Genomic DNA, 25,687 nt, shown 5'->3' with positions numbered 1-25,687 from the left:
ATGGCTGAGGGTTGACATACTTTTGGCCACGCCCCTTTTGCCTAAAAGCCCCTAAACCCATTGAAATAGCATTGGGGGTTTAAATTCGTTAGGCCCCGCCCCTTTGTTTCCAGAAGCCCAGAATACCATTCATAGTATAGACCTCGACATGGCTGAGGGTTGACCTACTTTTGGCCACGCCCCTTTTGCCTAGAAGCCCCTTCACCCATTGAAATAGCATTGGGGGTTTAAATTAGTTAGGCCCCGCCCCTTTGGGCCCAGAAGCCCAGAATACCATTCATAGTATAGAACTGGACATGGCTGAGGGTTGAGATACTTTTGGCCACGCCCCTTTTTCCTAGAAGCCCCTAAACCCATTGAAATAGCATTGGTGGTTTAAATTCGTTAGGCCCCGCCCCTTTGGGTCCAGAAGCCCAGAATACCATTAATAGTATAGAGCTCGACATGGCTGAGGGTTGAGATTCTTTTGGCCACGCCCCTTTTGCCTAAAAGCCCCTAAACCAATTGAAATAGCATTGGGGGTTTAAATTCGTTAGGCCCCGCCCCTTTGGGTCCAGAAGCCCAGAATACCATTCATAGTATAGAGCTCGACATGGCTGAGGGTTGACATACTTTTGGCCACGCCCCTTTTGCCTAAAAGCCCCTAAACCCATTGAAATAGCATTGGGGGTTTAAATTCGTTAGGCCCCGCCCCTTTGTTTCCAGAAGCCCAGAATACCATTCATAGTATAGACCTCGACATGGCTGAGGGTTGACCTACTTTTGGCCACGCCCCTTTTGCCTAGAAGCCCCTTAACCCATTGAAATAGCATTGGGGGTTTAAATTAGTTAGGCCCCGCCCCTTTGGGTCCAGAAGCCCAGAATACCATTCATAGTATAGAACTGGACATGGCTGAGGGTTGAGATACTTTTGGCCACGCCCCTTTTTCCTAGAAGCCCCTAAACCCATTGAAATAGCATTGGTGGTTTAAATTCGTTAGGCCCCGCCCCTTTGGGTCCAGAAGCCCAGAATACCATTCATAGTATAGAGCTCGACATGGCTGAGGGTTGAGATTCTTTCGGCCACGCCCCTTTTGCCTAAAAGCCCCTAAACCCATTGAAATAGCATTGGGGGTTTAAATTCGTTAGGCCCCGCCCCTTTGGGTCTAGAAGCCCAGAATACCATTCATAGTATAGAGCTCGACATGGCTGAGGGTTGACATACTTTTGGCCACGCCCCTTTTGCCTAAAAGCCCCTAAACCCATTGAAATAGCATTGGGGGTTTAAATTCGTTAGGCCCCGCCCCTTTGTTTCCAGAAGCCCAGAATACCATTCATAGTATAGACCTCGACATGGCTGAGGGTTGACCTACTTTTGGCCACGCCCCTTTTGCCTAAAAGCCCCTTAACCCATTGAAATAGCATTGGGGGTTTAAATTAGTTAGGCCCCGCCCCTTTGGGTCCAGAAGCCCAGAATACCATTCATAGTATAGAACTGGACATGGCTGAGGGTTGAGATACTTTTGGCCACGCCCCTTTTTCCTAGAAGCCCCTAAACCCATTGAAATAGCATTGGTGGTTTAAATTCGTTAGGCCCCGCCCCTTTGGGTCCAGAAGCCCAGAATACAATTCATAGTATAGACCTCGACATGGCTGAGTGTTGAGATACTTTTGACCACGCCCCTTTTTGCCTAAAAGCCCCTAAACCCATTGAAATAGCATTGGTGGTTTAAATTCGTTAGGCCCCGCCCCTTTGGGTCCAGAAGCCCAGAATACCATTCATAGTATAGACCTCGACATGGCTGAGGGTTGAACTACTTTTGGCCACGCCCCTTTTGCCTAGAAGCCCCTAAACCTATTGAAATAGCATTGGGGGTTTAAATTCGTTAGGCCCCGCCCCTTTGGGTCCAGAAGCCCAGAATACCATCCATAGTATAGACCTCGACATGGCTGAGGGTTGAGCTACTTTTGGCCACGCCCCTTTTGCCTAGATATCCCTAAACCTATTGAAATAGCATTGGGGGTTTAAATTCGTTAGGCCCCGCCCCTTTGGGTCCAGAAGCCCAGAATACCATTCATAGTATAGACCTCGACATGGCTGAGGGTTGACAATATTTTGGCCACGCCCCTTTTGCCAAGAAGCCCCTAAACCCATTGAAATAGCATTGGGGGTTTAAATTCGTTAGGCCCCACCCCTTTGGGTCCAGAAGCCCAGAATACCATTCATAGTATAGACCTCGACATGGCTGAGGGTTGACATACTTTTGGCCACGCCCCTTTTGCCAAGAAGCCCCTAAACCCATTGAAATAGCATTGGAGGTTTAAGATCGTTAGGCCCCGCCCCTTTGGGTCCAGAAGCCCAGAATACCATTCATAGTATAGAACTCGACATGGCTGAGGGTTGATATACTTTTGGCCACGCCCCTTTGTCCTAGAAGCCCCTAAACCCATTGAAATAGCATTGGGGGTTTAAATTCATTAGGCCCCGCCCCTTTGGGTCCAGAAGCCCAGAATACCATTCATAGTATAGAGCTCGACATGGCTGAGGGTTGAGATTCTTTTGGCCACGCCCCTTTTGCCTAAAAGCCCCTAAACCCATTGAAATAGCATTGGGGGTTTAAATTCGTTAGGCCCCGCCCCTTTGGGTCCAGAAGCCCAGAATACCATTCATAGTATAGAGCTCGACATGGCTGAGGGTTGACATACTTTTGGCCACGCCCCTTTTGCCTAAAAGCCCCTAAACCCATTGAAATAGCATTGGGGGTTTAAATTCGTTAGGCCCCGCCCCTTTGTTTCCAGAAGCCCAGAATACCATTCATAGTATAGACCTCGACATGGCTGAGGGTTGACCTACTTTTGGCCACGCCCCTTTTGCCTAGAAGCCCCTTAACCCATTGAAATAGCATTGGGGGTTTAAATTCGTTAGGCCCCGCCCCTTTGGGTCCAGAAGCCCATAATACCATTCATAGTATAGACCTCGACATGGCTGAGGGTTGACATACTTTTGACCACGCCCCTTTTGGCAAGAAGCCCCTAAACCCATTGAAATAGCATTGGGGGTTTAAATTCGTTAGGCCCCGCCCCTTTGGGTCCAGAAGCCCAGAATACCATTCATAGTATAGACCTCGACATGGCTGAGGGTTGACCTACTTTTGGCCACGCCCCTTTTGCCTAGAAGCCCCTTAACCCATTGAAATAGCATTGGGGGTTTAAATTCGTTAGGCCCCGCCCCTTTGGGTCCAGAAGCCCAGAATACCATTCATAGTATAGAACTGGACATGGCTGAGGGTTGAGATACTTTTGGCCACGCCCCTTTTTCCTAGAAGCCCCTAAACCCATTGAAATAGCATTGGGGGTTTAAATTCGTTAGGCCCCGCCCCTTTGGGTCCAGAAGCCCAGAATACCATTCATAGTATAGAACTGGACATGGCTGAGGGTTGAGATACTTTTGGCCACGCCCCTTTTTCCTAGAAGCCCCTAAACCCATTGAAATAGCATTGGTGGTTTAAATTCGTTAGGCCCCGCCCCTTTGGTCCAGAAGCCCAGAATACCATTCATAGTATAGACCTCGACATGGCTGAGGGTTGAGATACTTTTGACCACGCCCCTTTTTGCCTAAAAGCCCCTAAACCCATTGAAATAGCATTGGTGGTTTAAATTCGTTAGGCCCCGCCCCTTTGGGTCCAGAAGCCCAGAATACCATTCATAGTATAGACCTCGACATGGCTGAGGGTTGAGATACTTTTGGCCACGCCCCTTTTGCCTAGAAGCCCCTAAACCCATTGAAATAGCATTGGGGGTTTAAATTCGTTAGGCCCCGCCCCTTTGGGTCCAGAAGCCCAGAATACCATTCATAGTATAGACCTCGACATGGCTGAGGGTTGAGCTACTTTTGGCCACGCCCCTTTTGCCTAGATATCCCTAAACCTATTGAAATAGCATTGGGGGTTTAAATTCGTTAGGCCCCGCCCCTTTGGGTCCAGAAGCCCAGAATACCATTCATAGTATAGACCTCGACATGGCTGAGGGTTGACATACTTTTGGCCACGCCCCTTTTGCCAAGAAGCCCCTAAACCCATTGAAATAGCATTGGGGGTTTAAATTCGTTAGGCCCCACCCCTTTGGGTCCAGAAGCCCAGAATACCATTCATAGTATAGACCTCGACATGGCTGAGGGTTGACATACTTTTGGCCATGCCCCTTTTGCCAAGAAGCCCCTAAACCCATTGAAATAGCATTGGAGGTTTAAGATCGTTAGGCCCCGCCCCTTTGGGTCCAGAAGCCCAGAATACCATTCATAGTATAGAACTCGACATGGCTGAGGGTTGAGATACTTTTGGCCACGCCCCTTTGTCCTAGAAGCCCCTAAACCCATTGAAATAGCATTGGTGGTTTAAATTCGTTAGGCCCCGCCCCTTTGGGTCCAGAAGCCCAGAATACCATTCATAGTATAGACCTCGACATGGCTGAGGGTTGAGATACTTTTGGCCACGCCCCTTTTGCCTAAAAGCCCCTAAACCCATTGAAATAGCATTGGGGGTTTAAATTCGTTAGGCCCCGCCCCTTTGGGTCCAGAAGCCCAGAATACCATTCATAGTATAGAGCTCGACATGGCTGAGGGTTGAGATTCTTTTGGCCACGCCCCTTTTGCCTAAAAGCCCCTAAACCCATTGAAATAGCATTGGGGGTTTAAATTCGTTAGGCCCCGCCCCTTTGGGTCCAGAAGCCCAGAATACCATTCATAGTATAGAGCTCGACATGGCTGAGGGTTGACATACTTTTGGCCACGCCCCTTTTGCCTAAAAGCCCCTAAACCCATTGAAATAGCATTGGGGGTTTAAATTCGTTAGGCCCCGCCCCTTTGTTTCCAGAAGCCCAGAATACCATTCATAGTATAGACCTCGACATGGCTGAGGGTTGACCTACTTTTGGCCACGCCCCTTTTGCCTAGAAGCCCCTTAACCCATTGAAATAGCATTGGGGGTTTAAATTAGTTAGGCCCCGCCCCTTTGGGCCCAGAAGCCCAGAATACCATTCATAGTATAGAACTGGACATGGCTGAGGGTTGAGATACTTTTGGCCACGCCCCTTTTTCCTAGAAGCCCCTAAACCCATTGAAATAGCATTGGTGGTTTAAATTCGTTAGGCCCCGCCCCTTTGGGTCCAGAAGCCCAGAATACCATTAATAGTATAGAGCTCGACATGGCTGAGGGTTGAGATTCTTTTGGCCACGCCCCTTTTGCCTAAAAGCCCCTAAACCAATTGAAATAGCATTGGGGGTTTAAATTCGTTAGGCCCCGCCCCTTTGGGTCCAGAAGCCCAGAATACCATTCATAGTATAGAGCTCGACATGGCTGAGGGTTGACATACTTTTGGCCACGCCCCTTTTGCCTAAAAGCCCCTAAACCCATTGAAATAGCATTGGGGGTTTAAATTCGTTAGGCCCCGCCCCTTTGTTTCCAGAAGCCCAGAATACCATTCATAGTATAGACCTCGACATGGCTGAGGGTTGACCTACTTTTGGCCACGCCCCTTTTGCCTAGAAGCCCCTTAACCCATTGAAATAGCATTGGGGGTTTAAATTAGTTAGGCCCCGCCCCTTTGGGTCCAGAAGCCCAGAATACCATTCATAGTATAGAACTGGACATGGCTGAGGGTTGAGATACTTTTGGCCACGCCCCTTTTTCCTAGAAGCCCCTAAACCCATTGAAATAGCATTGGTGGTTTAAATTCGTTAGGCCCCGCCCCTTTGGGTCCAGAAGCCCAGAATACCATTCATAGTATAGAGCTCGACATGGCTGATGGTTGAGATTCTTTCGGCCACGCCCCTTTTGCCTAAAAGCCCCTAAACCCATTGAAATAGCATTGGGGGTTTAAATTCGTTAGGCCCCGCCCCTTTGGGTCTAGAAGCCCAGAATACCATTCATAGTATAGAGCTCGACATGGCTGAGGGTTGACATACTTTTGGCCACGCCCCTTTTGCCTAAAAGCCCCTAAACCCATTGAAATAGCATTGGGGGTTTAAATTCGTTAGGCCCCGCCCCTTTGTTTCCAGAAGCCCAGAATACCATTCATAGTATAGACCTCGACATGGCTGAGGGTTGACCTACTTTTGGCCACGCCCCTTTTGCCTAAAAGCCCCTTAACCCATTGAAATAGCATTGGGGGTTTAAATTAGTTAGGCCCCGCCCCTTTGGGTCCAGAAGCCCAGAATACCATTCATAGTATAGAACTGGACATGGCTGAGGGTTGAGATACTTTTGGCCACGCCCCTTTTTCCTAGAAGCCCCTAAACCCATTGAAATAGCATTGGTGGTTTAAATTCGTTAGGCCCCGCCCCTTTGGGTCCAGAAGCCCAGAATACAATTCATAGTATAGACCTCGACATGGCTGAGTGTTGAGATACTTTTGACCACGCCCCTTTTTGCCTAAAAGCCCCTAAACCCATTGAAATAGCATTGGTGGTTTAAATTCGTTAGGCCCCGCCCCTTTGGGTCCAGAAGCCCAGAATACCATTCATAGTATAGACCTCGACATGGCTGAGGGTTGAACTACTTTTGGCCACGCCCCTTTTGCCTAGAAGCCCCTAAACCTATTGAAATAGCATTGGGGGTTTAAATTCGTTAGGCCCCGCCCCTTTGGGTCCAGAAGCCCAGAATACCATCCATAGTATAGACCTCGACATGGCTGAGGGTTGAGCTACTTTTGGCCACGCCCCTTTTGCCTAGATATCCCTAAACCTATTGAAATAGCATTGGGGGTTTAAATTCGTTAGGCCCCGCCCCTTTGGGTCCAGAAGCCCAGAATACCATTCATAGTATAGACCTCGACATGGCTGAGGGTTGACAATATTTTGGCCACGCCCCTTTTGCCAAGAAGCCCCTAAACCCATTGAAATAGCATTGGGGGTTTAAATTCGTTAGGCCCCACCCCTTTGGGTCCAGAAGCCCAGAATACCATTCATAGTATAGACCTCGACATGGCTGAGGGTTGACATACTTTTGGCCACGCCCCTTTTGCCAAGAAGCCCCTAAACCCATTGAAATAGCATTGGAGGTTTAAGATCGTTAGGCCCCGCCCCTTTGGGTCCAGAAGCCCAGAATACCATTCATAGTATAGAACTCGACATGGCTGAGGGTTGATATACTTTTGGCCACGCCCCTTTGTCCTAGAAGCCCCTAAACCCATTGAAATAGCATTGGGGGTTTAAATTCATTAGGCCCCGCCCCTTTGGGTCCAGAAGCCCAGAATACCATTCATAGTATAGAGCTCGACATGGCTGAGGGTTGAGATTCTTTTGGCCACGCCCCTTTTGCCTAAAAGCCCCTAAACCCATTGAAATAGCATTGGGGGTTTAAATTCGTTAGGCCCCGCCCCTTTGGGTCCAGAAGCCCAGAATACCATTCATAGTATAGAGCTCGACATGGCTGAGGGTTGACATACTTTTGGCCACGCCCCTTTTGCCTAAAAGCCCCTAAACCCATTGAAATAGCATTGGGGGTTTAAATTCGTTAGGCCCCGCCCCTTTGTTTCCAGAAGCCCAGAATACCATTCATAGTATAGACCTCGACATGGCTGAGGGTTGACCTACTTTTGGCCACGCCCCTTTTGCCTAGAAGCCCCTTAACCCATTGAAATAGCATTGGGGGTTTAAATTCGTTAGGCCCCGCCCCTTTGGGTCCAGAAGCCCATAATACCATTCATAGTATAGACCTCGACATGGCTGAGGGTTGACATACTTTTGACCACGCCCCTTTTGGCAAGAAGCCCCTAAACCCATTGAAATAGCATTGGGGGTTTAAATTCGTTAGGCCCCGCCCCTTTGGGTCCAGAAGCCCAGAATACCATTCATAGTATAGACCTCGACATGGCTGAGGGTTGACCTACTTTTGGCCACGCCCCTTTTGCCTAGAAGCCCCTTAACCCATTGAAATAGCATTGGGGGTTTAAATTCGTTAGGCCCCGCCCCTTTGGGTCCAGAAGCCCAGAATACCATTCATAGTATAGAACTGGACATGGCTGAGGGTTGAGATACTTTTGGCCACGCCCCTTTTTCCTAGAAGCCCCTAAACCCATTGAAATAGCATTGGTGGTTTAAATTCGTTAGGCCCCGCCCCTTTGGTCCAGAAGCCCAGAATACCATTCATAGTATAGACCTCGACATGGCTGAGGGTTGAGATACTTTTGACCACGCCCCTTTTTGCCTAAAAGCCCCTAAACCCATTGAAATAGCATTGGTGGTTTAAATTCGTTAGGCCCCGCCCCTTTGGGTCCAGAAGCCCAGAATACCATTCATAGTATAGACCTCGACATGGCTGAGGGTTGAGCTACTTTTGGCCACGCCCCTTTTGCCTAGAAGCCCATAAACCCATTGAAATAGCATTGGGGGTTTAAATTCGTTAGGCCCCGCCCCTTTGGGTCCAGAAGCCCAGAATACCATTCATAGTATAGACCTCGACATGGCTGAGGGTTGAGCTACTTTTGGCCACGCCCCTTTTGCCTAGATATCCCTAAACCTATTGAAATAGCATTGGGGGTTTAAATTCGTTAGGCCCCGCCCCTTTGGGTCCAGAAGCCCAGAATACCATTCATAGTATAGACCTCGACATGGCTGAGGGTTGACATACTTTTGGCCACGCCCCTTTTGCCAAGAAGCCCCTAAACCCATTGAAATAGCATTGGGGGTTTAAATTCGTTAGGCCCCACCCCTTTGGGTCCAGAAGCCCAGAATACCATTCATAGTATAGACCTCGACATGGCTGAGGGTTGACATACTTTTGGCCATGCCCCTTTTGCCAAGAAGCCCCTAAACCCATTGAAATAGCATTGGAGGTTTAAGATCGTTAGGCCCCGCCCCTTTGGGTCCAGAAGCCCAGAATACCATTCATAGTATAGAACTCGACATGGCTGAGGGTTGAGATACTTTTGGCCACGCCCCTTTGTCCTAGAAGCCCCTAAACCCATTGAAATAGCATTGGTGGTTTAAATTCGTTAGGCCCCGCCCCTTTGGGTCCAGAAGCCCAGAATACCATTCATAGTATAGACCTCGACATGGCTGAGGGTTGAGATTCTTTTGGCCACGCCCCTTTTGCCTAAAAGCCCCTAAACCCATTGAAATAGCATTGGGGGTTTAAATTCGTTAGGCCCCGCCCCTTTGGGTCCAGAAGCCCAGAATACCATTCATAGTATAGAGCTCGACATGGCTGAGGGTTGAGATTCTTTTGGCCACGCCCCTTTTGCCTAAAAGCCCCTAAACCCATTGAAATAGCATTGGGGGTTTAAATTCGTTAGGCCCCGCCCCTTTGGGTCCAGAAGCCCAGAATACCATTCATAGTATAGAGCTCGACATGGCTGAGGGTTGACATACTTTTGGCCACGCCCCTTTTGCCTAAAAGCCCCTAAACCCATTGAAATAGCATTGGGGGTTTAAATTCGTTAGGCCCCGCCCCTTTGTTTCCAGAAGCCCAGAATACCATTCATAGTATAGACCTCGACATGGCTGAGGGTTGACCTACTTTTGGCCACGCCCCTTTTGCCTAGAAGCCCCTTAACCCATTGAAATAGCATTGGGGGTTTAAATTAGTTAGGCCCCGCCCCTTTGGGCCCAGAAGCCCAGAATACCATTCATAGTATAGAACTGGACATGGCTGAGGGTTGAGATACTTTTGGCCACGCCCCTTTTTCCTAGAAGCCCCTAAACCCATTGAAATAGCATTGGTGGTTTAAATTCGTTAGGCCCCGCCCCTTTGGGTCCAGAAGCCCAGAATACCATTCATAGTATAGAGCTCGACATGGCTGAGGGTTGAGATTCTTTCGGCCACGCCCCTTTTGCCTAAAAGCCCCTAAACCCATTGAAATAGCATTGGGGGTTTAAATTCGTTAGGCCCCGCCCCTTTGGGTCTAGAAGCCCAGAATACCATTCATAGTATAGAGCTCGACATGGCTGAGGGTTGACATACTTTTGGCCACGCCCCTTTTGCCTAAAAGCCCCTAAACCCATTGAAATAGCATTGGGGGTTTAAATTCGTTAGGCCCCGCCCCTTTGTTTCCAGAAGCCCAGAATACCATTCATAGTATAGACCTCGACATGGCTGAGGGTTGACCTACTTTTGGCCACGCCCCTTTTGCCTAAAAGCCCCTTAACCCATTGAAATAGCATTGGGGGTTTAAATTAGTTAGGCCCCGCCCCTTTGGGTCCAGAAGCCCAGAATACCATTCATAGTATAGAACTGGACATGGCTGAGGGTTGAGATACTTTTGGTCACGCCCCTTTTTCCTAGAAGCCCCTAAACCCATTGAAATAGCATTGGTGGTTTAAATTCGTTAGGCCCCGCCCCTTTGGGTCCAGAAGCCCAGAATACAATTCATAGTATAGACCTCGACATGGCTGAGGGTTGAGATACTTTTGACCACGCCCCTTTTTGCCTAAAAGCCCCTAAACCCATTGAAATAGCATTGGTGGTTTAAATTCGTTAGGCCCCGCCCCTTTGGGTCCAGAAGCCCAGAATACCATTCATAGTATAGACCTCGACATGGCTGAGGGTTGAACTACTTTTGGCCACGCCCCTTTTGCCTAGAAGCCCCTAAACCTATTGAAATAGCATTGGGGGTTTAAATTCGTTAGGCCCCGCCCCTTTGGGTCCAGAAGCCCAGAATACCATCCATAGTATATACCTCGACATGGCTGAGGGTTGAGCTACTTTTGGCCACGCCCCTTTTGCCTAGATATCCCTAAACCTATTGAAATAGCATTGGGGGTTTAAATTCGTTAGGCCCCGCCCCTTTGGGTCCAGAAGCCCAGAATACCATTCATAGTATAGACCTCGACATGGCTGAGGGTTGACAATATTTTGGCCACGCCCCTTTTGCCAAGAAGCCCCTAAACCCATTGAAATAGCATTGGGGGTTTAAATTCGTTAGGCCCCACCCCTTTAGGTCCAGAAGCCCAGAATACCATTCATAGTATAGACCTCGACATGGCTGAGGGTTGACATACTTTTGGCCACGCCCCTTTTGCCAAGAAGCCCCTAAACCCATTGAAATAGCATTGGAGGTTTAAGATCGTTAGGCCCCGCCCCTTTGGGTCCAGAAGCCCAGAATACCATTCATAGTATAGAACTCGACATGGCTGAGGGTTGATATACTTTTGGCCACGCCCCTTTGTCCTAGAAGCCCCTAAACCCCTTGAAATAGCATTGGGGGTTTAAATTCATTAGGCCCCGCCCCTTTGGGTCCAGAAGCCCAGAATACCATTCATAGTATAGAGCTCGACATGGCTGAGGGTTGAGATTCTTTTGGCCACGCCCCTTTTGCCTAAAAGCCCCTAAACCCATTGAAATAGCATTGGGGGTTTAAATTCGTTAGGCCCCGCCCCTTTGGGTCCAGAAGCCCAGAATACCATTCATAGTATAGACCTCGACATGGCTGAGGGTTGACATACTTTTGGCCACGCCCCTTTTGCCTAAAAGCCCCTAAACCCATTGAAATAGCATTGGGGGTTTAAATTCGTTAGGCCCCGCCCCTTTGTTTCCAGAAGCCCAGAATACCATTCATAGTATAGACCTCGACATGGCTGAGGGTTGACCTACTTTTGGCCACGCCCCTTTTGCCTAGAAGCCCCTTAACCCATTGAAATAGCATTGGGGGTTTAAATTCGTTAGGCCCCGCCCCTTTGGGTCCAGAAGCCCATAATACCATTCATAGTATAGACCTCGACATGGCTGAGGGTTGACATACTTTTGGCCACGCCCCTTTTGGCAAGAAGCCCCTAAACCCATTGAAATAGCATTGGGGGTTTAAATTCGTTAGGCCCCGCCCCTTTGGGTCCAGAAGCCCAGAATACCATTCATAGTATAGACCTCGACATGGCTGAGGGTTGACCTACTTTTGGCCACGCCCCTTTTGCCTAGAAGCCCCTTAACCCATTGAAATAGCATTGGGGGTTTAAATTCGTTAGGCCCCGCCCCTTTGGGTCCAGAAGCCCAGAATACCATTCATAGTATAGAACTGGACATGGCTGAGGGTTGAGATACTTTTGGCCACGCCCCTTTTTCCTAGAAGCCCCTAAACCCATTGAAATAGCATTGGTGGTTTAAATTCGTTAGGCCCCGCCCCTTTGGTCCAGAAGCCCAGAATACCATTCATAGTATAGACCTCGACATGGCTGAGGGTTGAGATACTTTTGACCACGCCCCTTTTTGCCTAAAAGCCCCTAAACCCATTGAAATAGCATTGGTGGTTTAAATTCGTTAGGCCCCGCCCCTTTGGGTCCAGAAGCCCAGAATACCATTCATAGTATAGACCTCGACATGGCTGAGGGTTGAGATACTTTTGGCCACGCCCCTTTTGCCTAGAAGCCCCTAAACCCATTGAAATAGCATTGGGGGTTTAAATTCGTTAGGCCCCGCCCCTTTGGGTCCAGAAGCCCAGAATACCATTCATAGTATAGACCTCGACATGGCTGAGGGTTGAGCTACTTTTGGCCACGCCCCTTTTGCCTAGATATCCCTAAACCTATTGAAATAGCATTGGGGGTTTAAATTCGTTAGGCCCCGCCCCTTTGGGTCCAGAAGCCCAGAATACCATTCATAGTATAGACCTCGACATGGCTGAGGGTTGACATACTTTTGGCCACGCCCCTTTTGCCAAGAAGCCCCTAAACCCATTGAAATAGCATTGGGGGTTTAAATTCGTTAGGCCCCACCCCTTTGGGTCCAGAAGCCCAGAATACCATTCATAGTATAGACCTCGACATGGCTGAGGGTTGACATACTTTTGGCCATGCCCCTTTTGCCAAGAAGCCCCTAAACCCATTGAAATAGCATTGGAGGTTTAAGATCGTTAGGCCCCGCCCCTTTGGGTCCAGAAGCCCAGAATACCATTCATAGTATAGAACTCGACATGGCTGAGGGTTGAGATACTTTTGGCCACGCCCCTTTGTCCTAGAAGCCCCTAAACCCATTGAAATAGCATTGGTGGTTTAAATTCGTTAGGCCCCGCCCCTTTGGGTCCAGAAGCCCAGAATACCATTCATAGTATAGACCTCGACATGGCTGAGGGTTGAGATTCTTTTGGCCACGCCCCTTTTGCCTAAAAGCCCCTAAACCCATTGAAATAGCATTGGGGGTTTAAATTCGTTAGGCCCCGCCCCTTTGGGTCCAGAAGCCCATAATACCATTCATAGTATAGAGCTCGACATGGCTGAGGGTTGAGATTCTTTTGGCCACGCCCCTTTTGCCTAAAAGCCCCTAAACCCATTGAAATAGCATTGGGGGTTTAAATTCGTTAGGCCCCGCCCCTTTGGGTCCAGAAGCCCAGAATACCATTCATAGTATAGAGCTCGACATGGCTGAGGGTTGACATACTTTTGGCCACGCCCCTTTTGCCTAAAAGCCCCTAAACCCATTGAAATAGCATTGGGGGTTTAAATTCGTTAGGCCCCGCCCCTTTGTTTCCAGAAGCCCAGAATACCATTCATAGTATAGACCTCGACATGGCTGAGGGTTGACCTACTTTTGGCCACGCCCCTTTTGCCTAGAAGCCCCTTAACCCATTGAAATAGCATTGGGGGTTTAAATTAGTTAGGCCCCGCCCCTTTGGGTCCAGAAGCCCAGAATACCATTCATAGTATAGAACTGGACATGGCTGAGGGTTGAGATACTTTTGACCACGCCCCTTTTTCCTAGAAGCCCCTAAACCCATTGAAATAGCATTGGTGGTTTAAATTCGTTAGGCCCCGCCCCTTTGGGTCCAGAAGCCCAGAATACCATTCATAGTATAGAGCTCGACATGGCTGAGGGTTGAGATTCTTTCGGCCACGCCCCTTTTGCCTAAAAGCCCCTAAACCCATTGAAATAGCATTGGGGGTTTAAATTCGTTAGGCCCCGCCCCTTTGGGTCTAGAAGCCCAGAATACCATTCATAGTATAGAGCTCGACATGGCTGAGGGTTGAGATACTTTTGGCCACGCCCCTTTTGCCTAGAAGCCCCTAAACCCATTGAAATAGCATTGGGGGTTTAAATTCGTTAGGCCCCGCCCCTTTGGGTCCAGAAGCCCAGAATACCATTCATAGTATAGAGCTCGACATGGCTGAGGGTTGAGATTCTTTCGGCCACGCCCCTTTTGCCTAAAAGCCCCTAAACCCATTGAAATAGCATTGGGGGTTTAAATTCGTTAGGCCCCGCCCCTTTGGGTCTAGAAGCCCAGAATACCATTCATAGTATAGAGCTCGACATGGCTGAGGGTTGACATACTTTTGGCCACGCCCCTTTTGCCTAAAAGCCCCTAAACCCATTGAAATAGCATTGGGGGTTTAAATTCGTTAGGCCCCGCCCCTTTGTTTCCAGAAGCCCAGAATACCATTCATAGTATAGACCTCGACATGGCTGAGGGTTGACCTACTTTTGGCCACGCCCCTTTTGCCTAAAAGCCCCTTAACCCATTGAAATAGCATTGGGGGTTTAAATTAGTTAGGCCCCGCCCCTTTGGGTCCAGAAGCCCAGAATACCATTCATAGTATAGAACTGGACATGGCTGAGGGTTGAGATACTTTTGGCCACGCCCCTTTTTCCTAGAAGCCCCTAAACCCATTGAAATAGCATTGGTGGTTTAAATTCGTTAGGCCCCGCCCCTTTGGGTCCAGAAGCCCAGAATACAATTCATAGTATAGACCTCGACATGGCTGAGTGTTGAGATACTTTTGACCACGCCCCTTTTTGCCTAAAAGCCCCTAAACCCATTGAAATAGCATTGGTGGTTTAAATTCGTTAGGCCCCGCCCCTTTGGGTCCAGAAGCCCAGAATACCATTCATAGTATAGACCTCGACATGGCTGAGGGTTGAACTACTTTTGGCCACGCCCCTTTTGCCTAGAAGCCCCTAAACCTATTGAAATAGCATTGGGGGTTTAAATTCGTTAGGCCCCGCCCCTTTGGGTCCAGAAGCCCAGAATACCATCCATAGTATAGACCTCGACATGGCTGAGGGTTGAGCTACTTTTGGCCACGCCCCTTTTGCCTAGATATCCCTAAACCTATTGAAATAGCATTGGGGGTTTAAATTCGTTAGGCCCCGCCCCTTTGGGTCCAGAAGCCCAGAATACCATTCATAGTATAGACCTCGACATGGCTGAGGGTTGACAATATTTTGGCCACGCCCCTTTTGCCAAGAAGCCCCTAAACCCATTGAAATAGCATTGGGGGTTTAAATTCGTTAGGCCCCACCCCTTTGGGTCCAGAAGCCCAGAATACCATTCATAGTATAGACCTCGACATGGCTGAGGGTTGACATACTTTTGGCCACGCCCCTTTTGCCAAGAAGCCCCTAAACCCATTGAAATAGCATTGGAGGTTTAAGATCGTTAGGCCCCGCCCCTTTGCTTCCAGAAGCCCAGAATACCATTCATAGTATAGAACTCGACATGGCTGAGGGTTGATATACTTTTGGCCACGCCCCTTTGTCCTAGAAGCCCCTAAACCCATTGAAATAGCATTGGGGGTTTAAATTCATTAGGCCCCGCCCCTTTGGGTCCAGAAGCCCAGAATACCATTCATAGTATAGAGCTCGACATGGCTGAGGGTTGAGATTCTTTTGGCCACGCCCCTTTTGCCTAAAAGCCCCTAAACCCATTGAAATAGCATTGGGGGTTTAAATTCGTTAGGCCCCGCCCCTTTGGGTCCAGAAGCCCAGAATACCATTCATAGTATAGAGCTCGACATGGCTGAGGGTTGACATACTTTTGGCCACGCCCCTTTTGCCTAAAAGCCCCTAAACCCATTGAAATAGCATTGGGGGTTTAAATTCGTTAGGCCCCGCCCCTTTGTTTCCAGAAGCCCAGAATACCATTCATAGTATAGACCTCGACATGGCTGAGGGTTGACCTACTTTTGGCCACGCCCCTTTTGCCTAGAAGCCCCTTAACCCATTGAAATAGCATTGGGGGTTTAAATTCGTTAGGCCCCGCCCCTTTGGGTCCAGAAGCCCATAATACCATTCATAGTATAGACCTCGACATGGCTGAGGGTTGACATACTTTTGACCACGCCCCTTTTGGCAAGAAGCCCCTAAACCCATTGAAATAGCATTGGGGGTTTAAATTCGTTAGGCCCCGCCCCTTTGGGTCCAGAAGCCCAGAATACCATTCATAGTATAGACCTCGACATGGCTGAGGGTTGACCTACTTTTGGCCACGCCCCTTTTGCCTAGAAGCCCCTTAACCCATTGAAATAGCATTGGGGGTTTAAATTCGTTAGGCCCCGCCCCTTTGGGTCCAGAAGCCCAGAATACCATTCATAGTATAGAACTGGACATGGCTGAGGGTTGAGATACTTTTGGCCACGCCCCTTTTTCCTAGAAGCCCCTAAACCCATTGAAATAGCATTGGTGGTTTAAATTCGTTAGGCCCCGCCCCTTTGGTCCAGAAGCCCAGAATACCATTCATAGTATAGACCTCGACATGGCTGAGGGTTGAGATACTTTTGACCACGCCCCTTTTTGCCTAAAAGCCCCTAAACCCATTGAAATAGCATTGGTGGTTTAAATTCGTTAGGCCCCGCCCCTTTGGGTCCAGAAGCCCAGAATACCATTCATAGTATAGACCTCGACATGGCTGAGGGTTGAGCTACTTTTGGCCACGCCCCTTTTGCCTAGAAGCCCCTAAACCCATTGAAATAGCATTGGGGGTTTAAATTCGTTAGGCCCCGCCCCTTTGGGTCCAGAAGCCCAGAATACCATTCATAGTATAGACCTCGACATGGCTGAGGGTTGAGCTACTTTTGGCCACGCCCCTTTTGCCTAGATATCCCTAAACCTATTGAAATAGCATTGGGGGTTTAAATTCGTTAGGCCCCGCCCCTTTGGGTCCAGAAGCCCAGAATACCATTCATAGTATAGACCTCGACATGGCTGAGGGTTGACATACTTTTGGCCACGCCCCTTTTGCCAAGAAGCCCCTAAACCCATTGAAATAGCATTGGGGGTTTAAATTCGTTAGGCCCCACCCCTTTGGGTCCAGAAGCCCAGAATACCATTCATAGTATAGACCTCGACATGGCTGAGGGTTGACATACTTTTGGCCATGCCCCTTTTGCCAAGAAGCCCCTAAACCCATTGAAATAGCATTGGAGGTTTAAGATCGTTAGGCCCCGCCCCTTTGGGTCCAGAAGCCCAGAATACCATTCATAGTATAGAACTCGACATGGCTGAGGGTTGAGATACTTTTGGCCACGCCCCTTTGTCCTAGAAGCCCCTAAACCCATTGAAATAGCATTGGTGGTTTAAATTCGTTAGGCCCCGCCCCTTTGGGTCCAGAAGCCCAGAATACCATTCATAGTATAGACCTCGACATGGCTGAGGGTTGAGATTCTTTTGGCCACGCCCCTTTTGCCTAAAAGCCCCTAAACCCATTGAAATAGCATTGGGGGTTTAAATTCGTTAGGCCCCGCCCCTTTGGGTCCAGAAGCCCAGAATACCATTCATAGTATAGAGCTCGACATGGCTGAGGGTTGAGATTCTTTTGGCCACGCCCCTTTTGCCTAAAAGCCCCTAAACCCATTGAAATAGCATTGGGGGTTTAAATTCGTTAGGCCCCGCCCCTTTGGGTCCAGAAGCCCAGAATACCATTCATAGTATAGAGCTCGACATGGCTGAGGGTTGACATACTTTTGGCCACGCCCCTTTTGCCTAAAAGCCCCTAAACCCATTGAAATAGCATTGGGGGTTTAAATTCGTTAGGCCCCGCCCCTTTGTTTCCAGAAGCCCAGAATACCATTCATAGTATAGACCTCGACATGGCTGAGGGTTGACCTACTTTTGGCCACGCCCCTTTTGCCTAGAAGCCCCTTAACCCATTGAAATAGCATTGGGGGTTTAAATTAGTTAGGCCCCGCCCCTTTGGGCCCAGAAGCCCAGAATACCATTCATAGTATAGAACTGGACATGGCTGAGGGTTGAGATACTTTTGGCCACGCCCCTTTTTCCTAGAAGCCCCTAAACCCATTGAAATAGCATTGGTGGTTTAAATTCGTTAGGCCCCGCCCCTTTGGGTCCAGAAGCCCAGAATACCATTCATAGTATAGAGCTCGACATGGCTGAGGGTTGAGATTCTTTCGGCCACGCCCCTTTTGCCTAAAAGCCCCTAAACCCATTGAAATAGCATTGGGGGTTTAAATTCGTTAGGCCCCGCCCCTTTGGGTCTAGAAGCCCAGAATACCATTCATAGTATAGAGCTCGACATGGCTGAGGGTTGACATACTTTTGGCCACGCCCCTTTTGCCTAAAAGCCCCTAAACCCATTGAAATAGCATTGGGGGTTTAAATTCGTTAGGCCCCGCCCCTTTGTTTCCAGAAGCCCAGAATACCATTCATAGTATAGACCTCGACATGGCTGAGGGTTGACCTACTTTTGGCCACGCCCCTTTTGCCTAAAAGCCCCTTAACCCATTGAAATAGCATTGGGGGTTTAAATTAGTTAGGCCCCGCCCCTTTGGGTCCAGAAGCCCAGAATACCATTCATAGTATAGAACTGGACATGGCTGAGGGTTGAGATACTTTTGGTCACGCCCCTTTTTCCTAGAAGCCCCTAAACCCATTGAAATAGCATTGGTGGTTTAAATTCGTTAGGCCCCGCCCCTTTGGGTCCAGAAGCCCAGAATAAAATTCATAGTATAGACCTCGACATGGCTGAGGGTTGAGATACTTTTGACCACGCCCCTTTTTGCCTAAAAGCCCCTAAACCCATTGAAATAGCATTGGTGGTTTAAATTCGTTAGGCCCCGCCCCTTTGGGTCCAGAAGCCCAGAATACCATTCATAGTATAGACCTCGACATGGCTGAGGGTTGAACTACTTTTGGCCACGCCCCTTTTGCCTAGAAGCCCCTAAACCTATTGAAATAGCATTGGGGGTTTAAATTCGTTAGGCCCCGCCCCTTTGGGTCCAGAAGCCCAGAATACCATCCATAGTATATACCTCGACATGGCTGAGGGTTGAGCTACTTTTGGCCACGCCCCTTTTGCCTAGATATCCCTAAACCTATTGAAATAGCATTGGGGGTTTAAATTCGTTAGGCCCCGCCCCTTTGGGTCCAGAAGCCCAGAATACCATTCATAGTATAGACCTCGACATGGCTGAGGGTTGACAATATTTTGGCCACGCCCCTTTTGCCAAGAAGCCCCTAAACCCATTGAAATAGCATTGGGGGTTTAAATTCGTTAGGCCCCACCCCTTTAGGTCCAGAAGCCCAGAATACCATTCATAGTATAGACCTCGACATGGCTGAGGGTTGACATACTTTTGGCCACGCCCCTTTTGCCAAGAAGCCCCTAAACCCATTGAAATAGCATTGGAGGTTTAAGATCGTTAGGCCCCGCCCCTTTGGGTCCAGAAGCCCAGAATACCATTCATAGTATAGAACTCGACATGGCTGAGGGTTGATATACTTTTGGCCACGCCCCTTTGTCCTAGAAGCCCCTAAACCCCTTGAAATAGCATTGGGGGTTTAAATTCATTAGGCCCCGCCCCTTTGGGTCCAGAAGCCCAGAATACCATTCATAGTATAGAGCTCGACATGGCTGAGGGTTGAGATTCTTTTGGCCACGCCCCTTTTGCCTAAAAGCCCCTAAACCCATTGAAATAGCATTGGGGGTTTAAATTCGTTAGGCCCCGCCCCTTTGGGTCCAGAAGCCCAGAATACCATTCATAGTATAGAGCTCGACATGGCTGAGGGTTGACATACTTTTGGCCACGCCCCTTTTGCCTAAAAGCCCCTAAACCCATTGAAATAGCATTGGGGGTTTAAATTCGTTAGGCCCCGCCCCTTTGGGTCCAGAAGCCCATAATACCATTCATAGTATAGACCTCGACATGGCTGAGGGTTGACATACTTTTGGCCACGCCCCTTTTGGCAAGAAGCCCCTAAACCCATTGAAATAGCATTGGGGGTTTAAATTCGTTAGGCCCCGCCCCTTTGGGTCCAGAAGCCCAGAATACCATTCATAGTATAGACCTCGACATGGCTGAGGGTTGACCTACTTTTGGCCACGCCCCTTTTGCCTAGAAGCCCCTTAACCCATTGAAATAGCATTGGGGGTTTAAATTCGTTAGGCCCCGCCCCTTTGGGTCCAGAAGCCCAGAATACCATTCATAGTATAGAACTGGACATGGCTGAGGGTTGAGATACTTTTGGCCACGCCCCTTTTTCCTAGAAGCCCCTAAACCCATTGAAATAGCATTGGTGGTTTAAATTCGTTAGGCCCCGCCCCTTTGGTCCAGAAGCCCAGAATACCATTCATAGTATAGACCTCGACATGGCTGAGGGTTGAGATACTTTTGACCACGCCCCTTTTTGCCTAAAAGCCCCTAAACCCATTGAAATAGCATTGGTGGTTTAAATTCGTTAGGCCCCGCCCCTTTGGGTCCAGAAGCCCAGAATACCATTCATAGTATAGACCTCGACATGGCTGAGGGTTGAGATACTTTTGGCCACGCCCCTTTTGCCTAGAAGCCCCTAAACCCATTGAAATAGCATTGGGGGTTTAAATTCGTTAGGCCCCGCCCCTTTGGGTCCAGAAGCCCAGAATACCATTCATAGTATAGACCTCGACATGGCTGAGGGTTGAGCTACTTTTGGCCACGCCCCTTTTGCCTAGATATCCCTAAACCTATTGAAATAGCATTGGGGGTTTAAATTCGTTAGGCCCCGCCCCTTTGGGTCCAGAAGCCCAGAATACCATTCATAGTATAGACCTCGACATGGCTGAGGGTTGACATACTTTTGGCCACGCCCCTTTTGCCAAGAAGCCCCTAAACCCATTGAAATAGCATTGGGGGTTTAAATTCGTTAGGCCCCACCCCTTTGGGTCCAGAAGCCCAGAATACCATTCATAGTATAGACCTCGACATGGCTGAGGGTTGACATACTTTTGGCCATGCCCCTTTTGCCAAGAAGCCCCTAAACCCATTGAAATAGCATTGGAGGTTTAAGATCGTTAGGCCCCGCCCCTTTGGGTCCAGAAGCCCAGAATACCATTCATAGTATAGAACTCGACATGGCTGAGGGTTGAGATACTTTTGGCCACGCCCCTTTGTCCTAGAAGCCCCTAAACCCATTGAAATAGCATTGGTGGTTTAAATTCGTTAGGCCCCGCCCCTTTGGGTCCAGAAGCCCAGAATACCATTCATAGTATAGACCTCGACATGGCTGAGGGTTGAGATTCTTTTGGCCACGCCCCTTTTGCCTAAAAGCCCCTAAACCCATTGAAATAGCATTGGGGGTTTAAATTCGTTAGGCCCCGCCCCTTTGGGTCCAGAAGCCCAGAATACCATTCATAGTATAGAGCTCGACATGGCTGAGGGTTGAGATTCTTTTGGCCACGCCCCTTTTGCCTAAAAGCCCCTAAACCCATTGAAATAGCATTGGGGGTTTAAATTCGTTAGGCCCCGCCCCTTTGGGTCCAGAAGCCCAGAATACCATTCATAGTATAGAGCTCGACATGGCTGAGGGTTGACATACTTTTGGCCACGCCCCTTTTGCCTAAAAGCCCCTAAACCCATTGAAATAGCATTGGGGGTTTAAATTCGTTAGGCCCCGCCCCTTTGTTTCCAGAAGCCCAGAATACCATTCATAGTATAGACCTCGACATGGCTGAGGGTTGACCTACTTTTGGCCACGCCCCTTTTGCCTAGAAGCCCCTTAACCCATTGAAATAGCATTGGGGGTTTAAATTAGTTAGGCCCCGCCCCTTTGGGTCCAGAAGCCCAGAATACCATTCATAGTATAGAACTGGACATGGCTGAGGGTTGAGATACTTTTGACCACGCCCCTTTTTCCTAGAAGCCCCTAAACCCATTGAAATAGCATTGGTGGTTTTAATTCGTTAGGCCCCGCCCCTTTGGGTCCAGAAGCCCAGAATACCATTCATAGTATAGAGCTCGACATGGCTGAGGGTTGAGATTCTTTCGGCCACGCCCCTTTTGCCTAAAAGCCCCTAAACCCATTGAAATAGCATTGGGGGTTTAAATTCGTTAGGCCCCGCCCCTTTGGGTCTAGAAGCCCAGAATACCATTCATAGTATAGAGCTCGACATGGCTGAGGGTTGACATACTTTTGGCCACGCCCCTTTTGCCTAAAAGCCCCTAAACCCATTGAAATAGCATTGGGGGTTTAAATTCGTTAGGCCCCGCCCCTTTGTTTCCAGAAGCCCAGAATACCATTCATAGTATAGACCTCGACATGGCTGAGGGTTGACAATATTTTGGCCACGCCCCTTTTGCCAAGAAGCCCCTAAACCCATTGAAATAGCATTGGGGGTTTAAATTCGTTAGGCCCCACCCCTTTAGGTCCAGAAGCCCAGAATACCATTCATAGTATAGACCTCGACATGGCTGAGGGTTGACATACTTTTGGCCACGCCCCTTTTGCCAAGAAGCCCCTAAACCCATTGAAATAGCATTGGAGGTTTAAGATCGTTAGGCCCCGCCCCTTTGGGTCCAGAAGCCCAGAATACCATTCATAGTATAGAACTCGACATGGCTGAGGGTTGATATACTTTTGGCCACGCCCCTTTGTCCTAGAAGCCCCTAAACCCATTGAAATAGCATTGGGGGTTTAAATTCATTAGGCCCCGCCCCTTTGGGTCCAGAAGCCCAGAATACCATTCATAGTATAGAGCTCGACATGGCTGAGGGTTGAGATTCTTTTGGCCACGCCCCTTTTGCCTAAAAGCCCCTAAACCCATTGAAATAGCATTGGGGGTTTAAATTCGTTAGGCCCCGCCCCTTTGGGTCCAGAAGCCCAGAATACCATTCATAGTATAGAGCTCGACATGGCTGAGGGTTGACATACTTTTGGCCACGCCCCTTTTGCCTAAAAGCCCCTAAACCCATTGAAATAGCATTGGGGGTTTAAATTCGTTAGGCCCCGCCCCTTTGTTTCCAGAAGCCCAGAATACCATTCATAGTATAGACCTCGACATGTCTGAGGGTTGACCTACTTTTGGCCACGCCCCTTTTGCCTAGAAGCCCCTTAACCCATTGAAATAGCATTGGGGGTTTAAATTCGTTAGGCCCCGCCCCTTTGGGTCCAGAAGCCCATAATACCATTCATAGTATAGACCTCGACATGGCTGAGGGTTGACATACTTTTGGCCACGCCCCTTTTGGCAAGAAGCCCCTAAACCCATTGAAATAGCATTGGGGGTTTAAATTCGTTAGGCCCCGCCCCTTTGGGTCCAGAAGCCCAGAATACCATTCATAGTATAGACCTCGACATGGCTGAGGGTTGACCTACTTTTGGCCACGCCCCTTTTGCCTAGAAGCCCCTTAACCCATTGAAATAGCATTGGGGGTTTAAATTAGTTAGGCCCCGCCCCTTTGGGTCCAGAAGCCCAGAATACCATTCATAGTATAGAACTGGACATGGCTGAGGGTTGAGATACTTTTGACCACGCCCCTTTTTCCTAGAAGCCCCTAAACCCATTGAAATAGCATTGGTGGTTTTAATTCGTTAGGCCCCGCCCCTTTGGGTCCAGAAGCCCAGAATACCATTCATAGTATAGAGCTCGACATGGCTGAGGGTTGAGATTCTTTCGGCCACGCCCCTTTTGCCTAAAAGCCCCTAAACCCATTGAAATAGCATTGGGGGTTTAAATTCGTTAGGCCCCGCCCCTTTGGGTCTAGAAGCCCAGAATACCATTCATAGTATAGAGCTCGACATGGCTGAGGGTTGACATACTTTTGGCCACGCCCCTTTTGCCTAAAAGCCCCTAAACCCATTGAAATAGCATTGGGGGTTTAAATTCGTTAGGCCCCGCCCCTTTGTTTCCAGAAGCCCAGAATACCATTCATAGTATAGACCTCGACATGGCTGAGGGTTGACAATATTTTGGCCACGCCCCTTTTGCCAAGAAGCCCCTAAACCCATTGAAATAGCATTGGGGGTTTAAATTCGTTAGGCCCCACCCCTTTAGGTCCAGAAGCCCAGAATACCATTCATAGTATAGACCTCGACATGGCTGAGGGTTGACATACTTTTGGCCACGCCCCTTTTGCCAAGAAGCCCCTAAACCCATTGAAATAGCATTGGAGGTTTAAGATCGTTAGGCCCCGCCCCTTTGGGTCCAGAAGCCCAGAATACCATTCATAGTATAGAACTCGACATGGCTGAGGGTTGATATACTTTTGGCCACGCCCCTTTGTCCTAGAAGCCCCTAAACCCATTGAAATAGCATTGGGGGTTTAAATTCATTAGGCCCCGCCCCTTTGGGTCCAGAAGCCCAGAATACCATTCATAGTATAGAGCTCGACATGGCTGAGGGTTGAGATTCTTTTGGCCACGCCCCTTTTGCCTAAAAGCCCCTAAACCCATTGAAATAGCATTGGGGGTTTAAATTCGTTAGGCCCCGCCCCTTTGGGTCCAGAAGCCCAGAATACCATTCATAGTATAGAGCTCGACATGGCTGAGGGTTGACATACTTTTGGCCACGCCCCTTTTGCCTAAAAGCCCCTAAACCCATTGAAATAGCATTGGGGGTTTAAATTCGTTAGGCCCCGCCCCTTTGTTTCCAGAAGCCCAGAATACCATTCATAGTATAGACCTCGACATGTCTGAGGGTTGACCTACTTTTGGCCACGCCCCTTTTGCCTAGAAGCCCCTTAACCCATTGAAATAGCATTGGGGGTTTAAATTCGTTAGGCCCCGCCCCTTTGGGTCCAGAAGCCCATAATACCATTCATAGTATAGACCTCGACATGGCTGAGGGTTGACATACTTTTGGCCACGCCCCTTTTGGCAAGAAGCCCCTAAACCCATTGAAATAGCATTGGGGGTTTAAATTCGTTAGGCCCCGCCCCTTTGGGTCCAGAAGCCCAGAATACCATTCATAGTATAGACCTCGACATGGCTGAGGGTTGACCTACTTTTGGCCACGCCCCTTTTGCCTAGAAGCCCCTTAACCCATTGAAATAGCATTGGGGGTTTAAATTCGTTAGGCCCCGCCCCTTTGGGTCCAGAAGCCCAGAATACCATTCATAGTATAGAACTGGACATGGCTGAGGGTTGAGATACTTTTGGCCACGCCCCTTTTTCCTAGAAGCCCCTAAACCCATTGAAATAGCATTGGTGGTTTAAATTCGTTAGGCCCCGCCCCTTTGGTCCAGAAGCCCAGAATACCATTCATAGTATAGACCTCGACATGGCTGAGGGTTGAGATACTTTTGACCACGCCCCTTTTTGCCTAAAAGCCCCTAAACCCATTGAAATAGCATTGGTGGTTTAAATTCGTTAGGCCCCGCCCCTTTGGGTCCAGAAGCCCAGAATACCATTCATAGTATAGACCTCGACATGGCTGAGGGTTGAGATACTTTTGGCCACGCCCCTTTTGCCTAGAAGCCCCTAAACCCATTGAAATAGCATTGGGGGTTTAAATTCGTTAGGCCCCGCCCCTTTGGGTCCAGAAGCCCAGAATACCATTCATAGTATAGACCTCGACATGGCTGAGGGTTGAGCTACTTTTGGCCACGCCCCTTTTGCCTAGATATCCCTAAACCTATTGAAATAGCATTGGGGGTTTAAATTCGTTAGGCCCCGCCCCTTTGGGTCCAGAAGCCCAGAATACCATTCATAGTATAGACCTCGACATGGCTGAGGGTTGACATACTTTTGGCCACGCCCCTTTTGCCAAGAAGCCCCTAAACCCATTGAAATAGCATTGGGGG

This window comes from Crinia signifera, chromosome 3 (assembly GCF_055691185.1).
Source record: "Crinia signifera chromosome 3, ASM5569118v1, whole genome shotgun sequence".
Taxonomy (NCBI): Eukaryota; Metazoa; Chordata; class Amphibia; order Anura; family Myobatrachidae; genus Crinia; species Crinia signifera.
The sequence above is the reverse complement of the archived record's forward strand: the minus strand, read 5'-3'. Positions refer to the sequence as shown.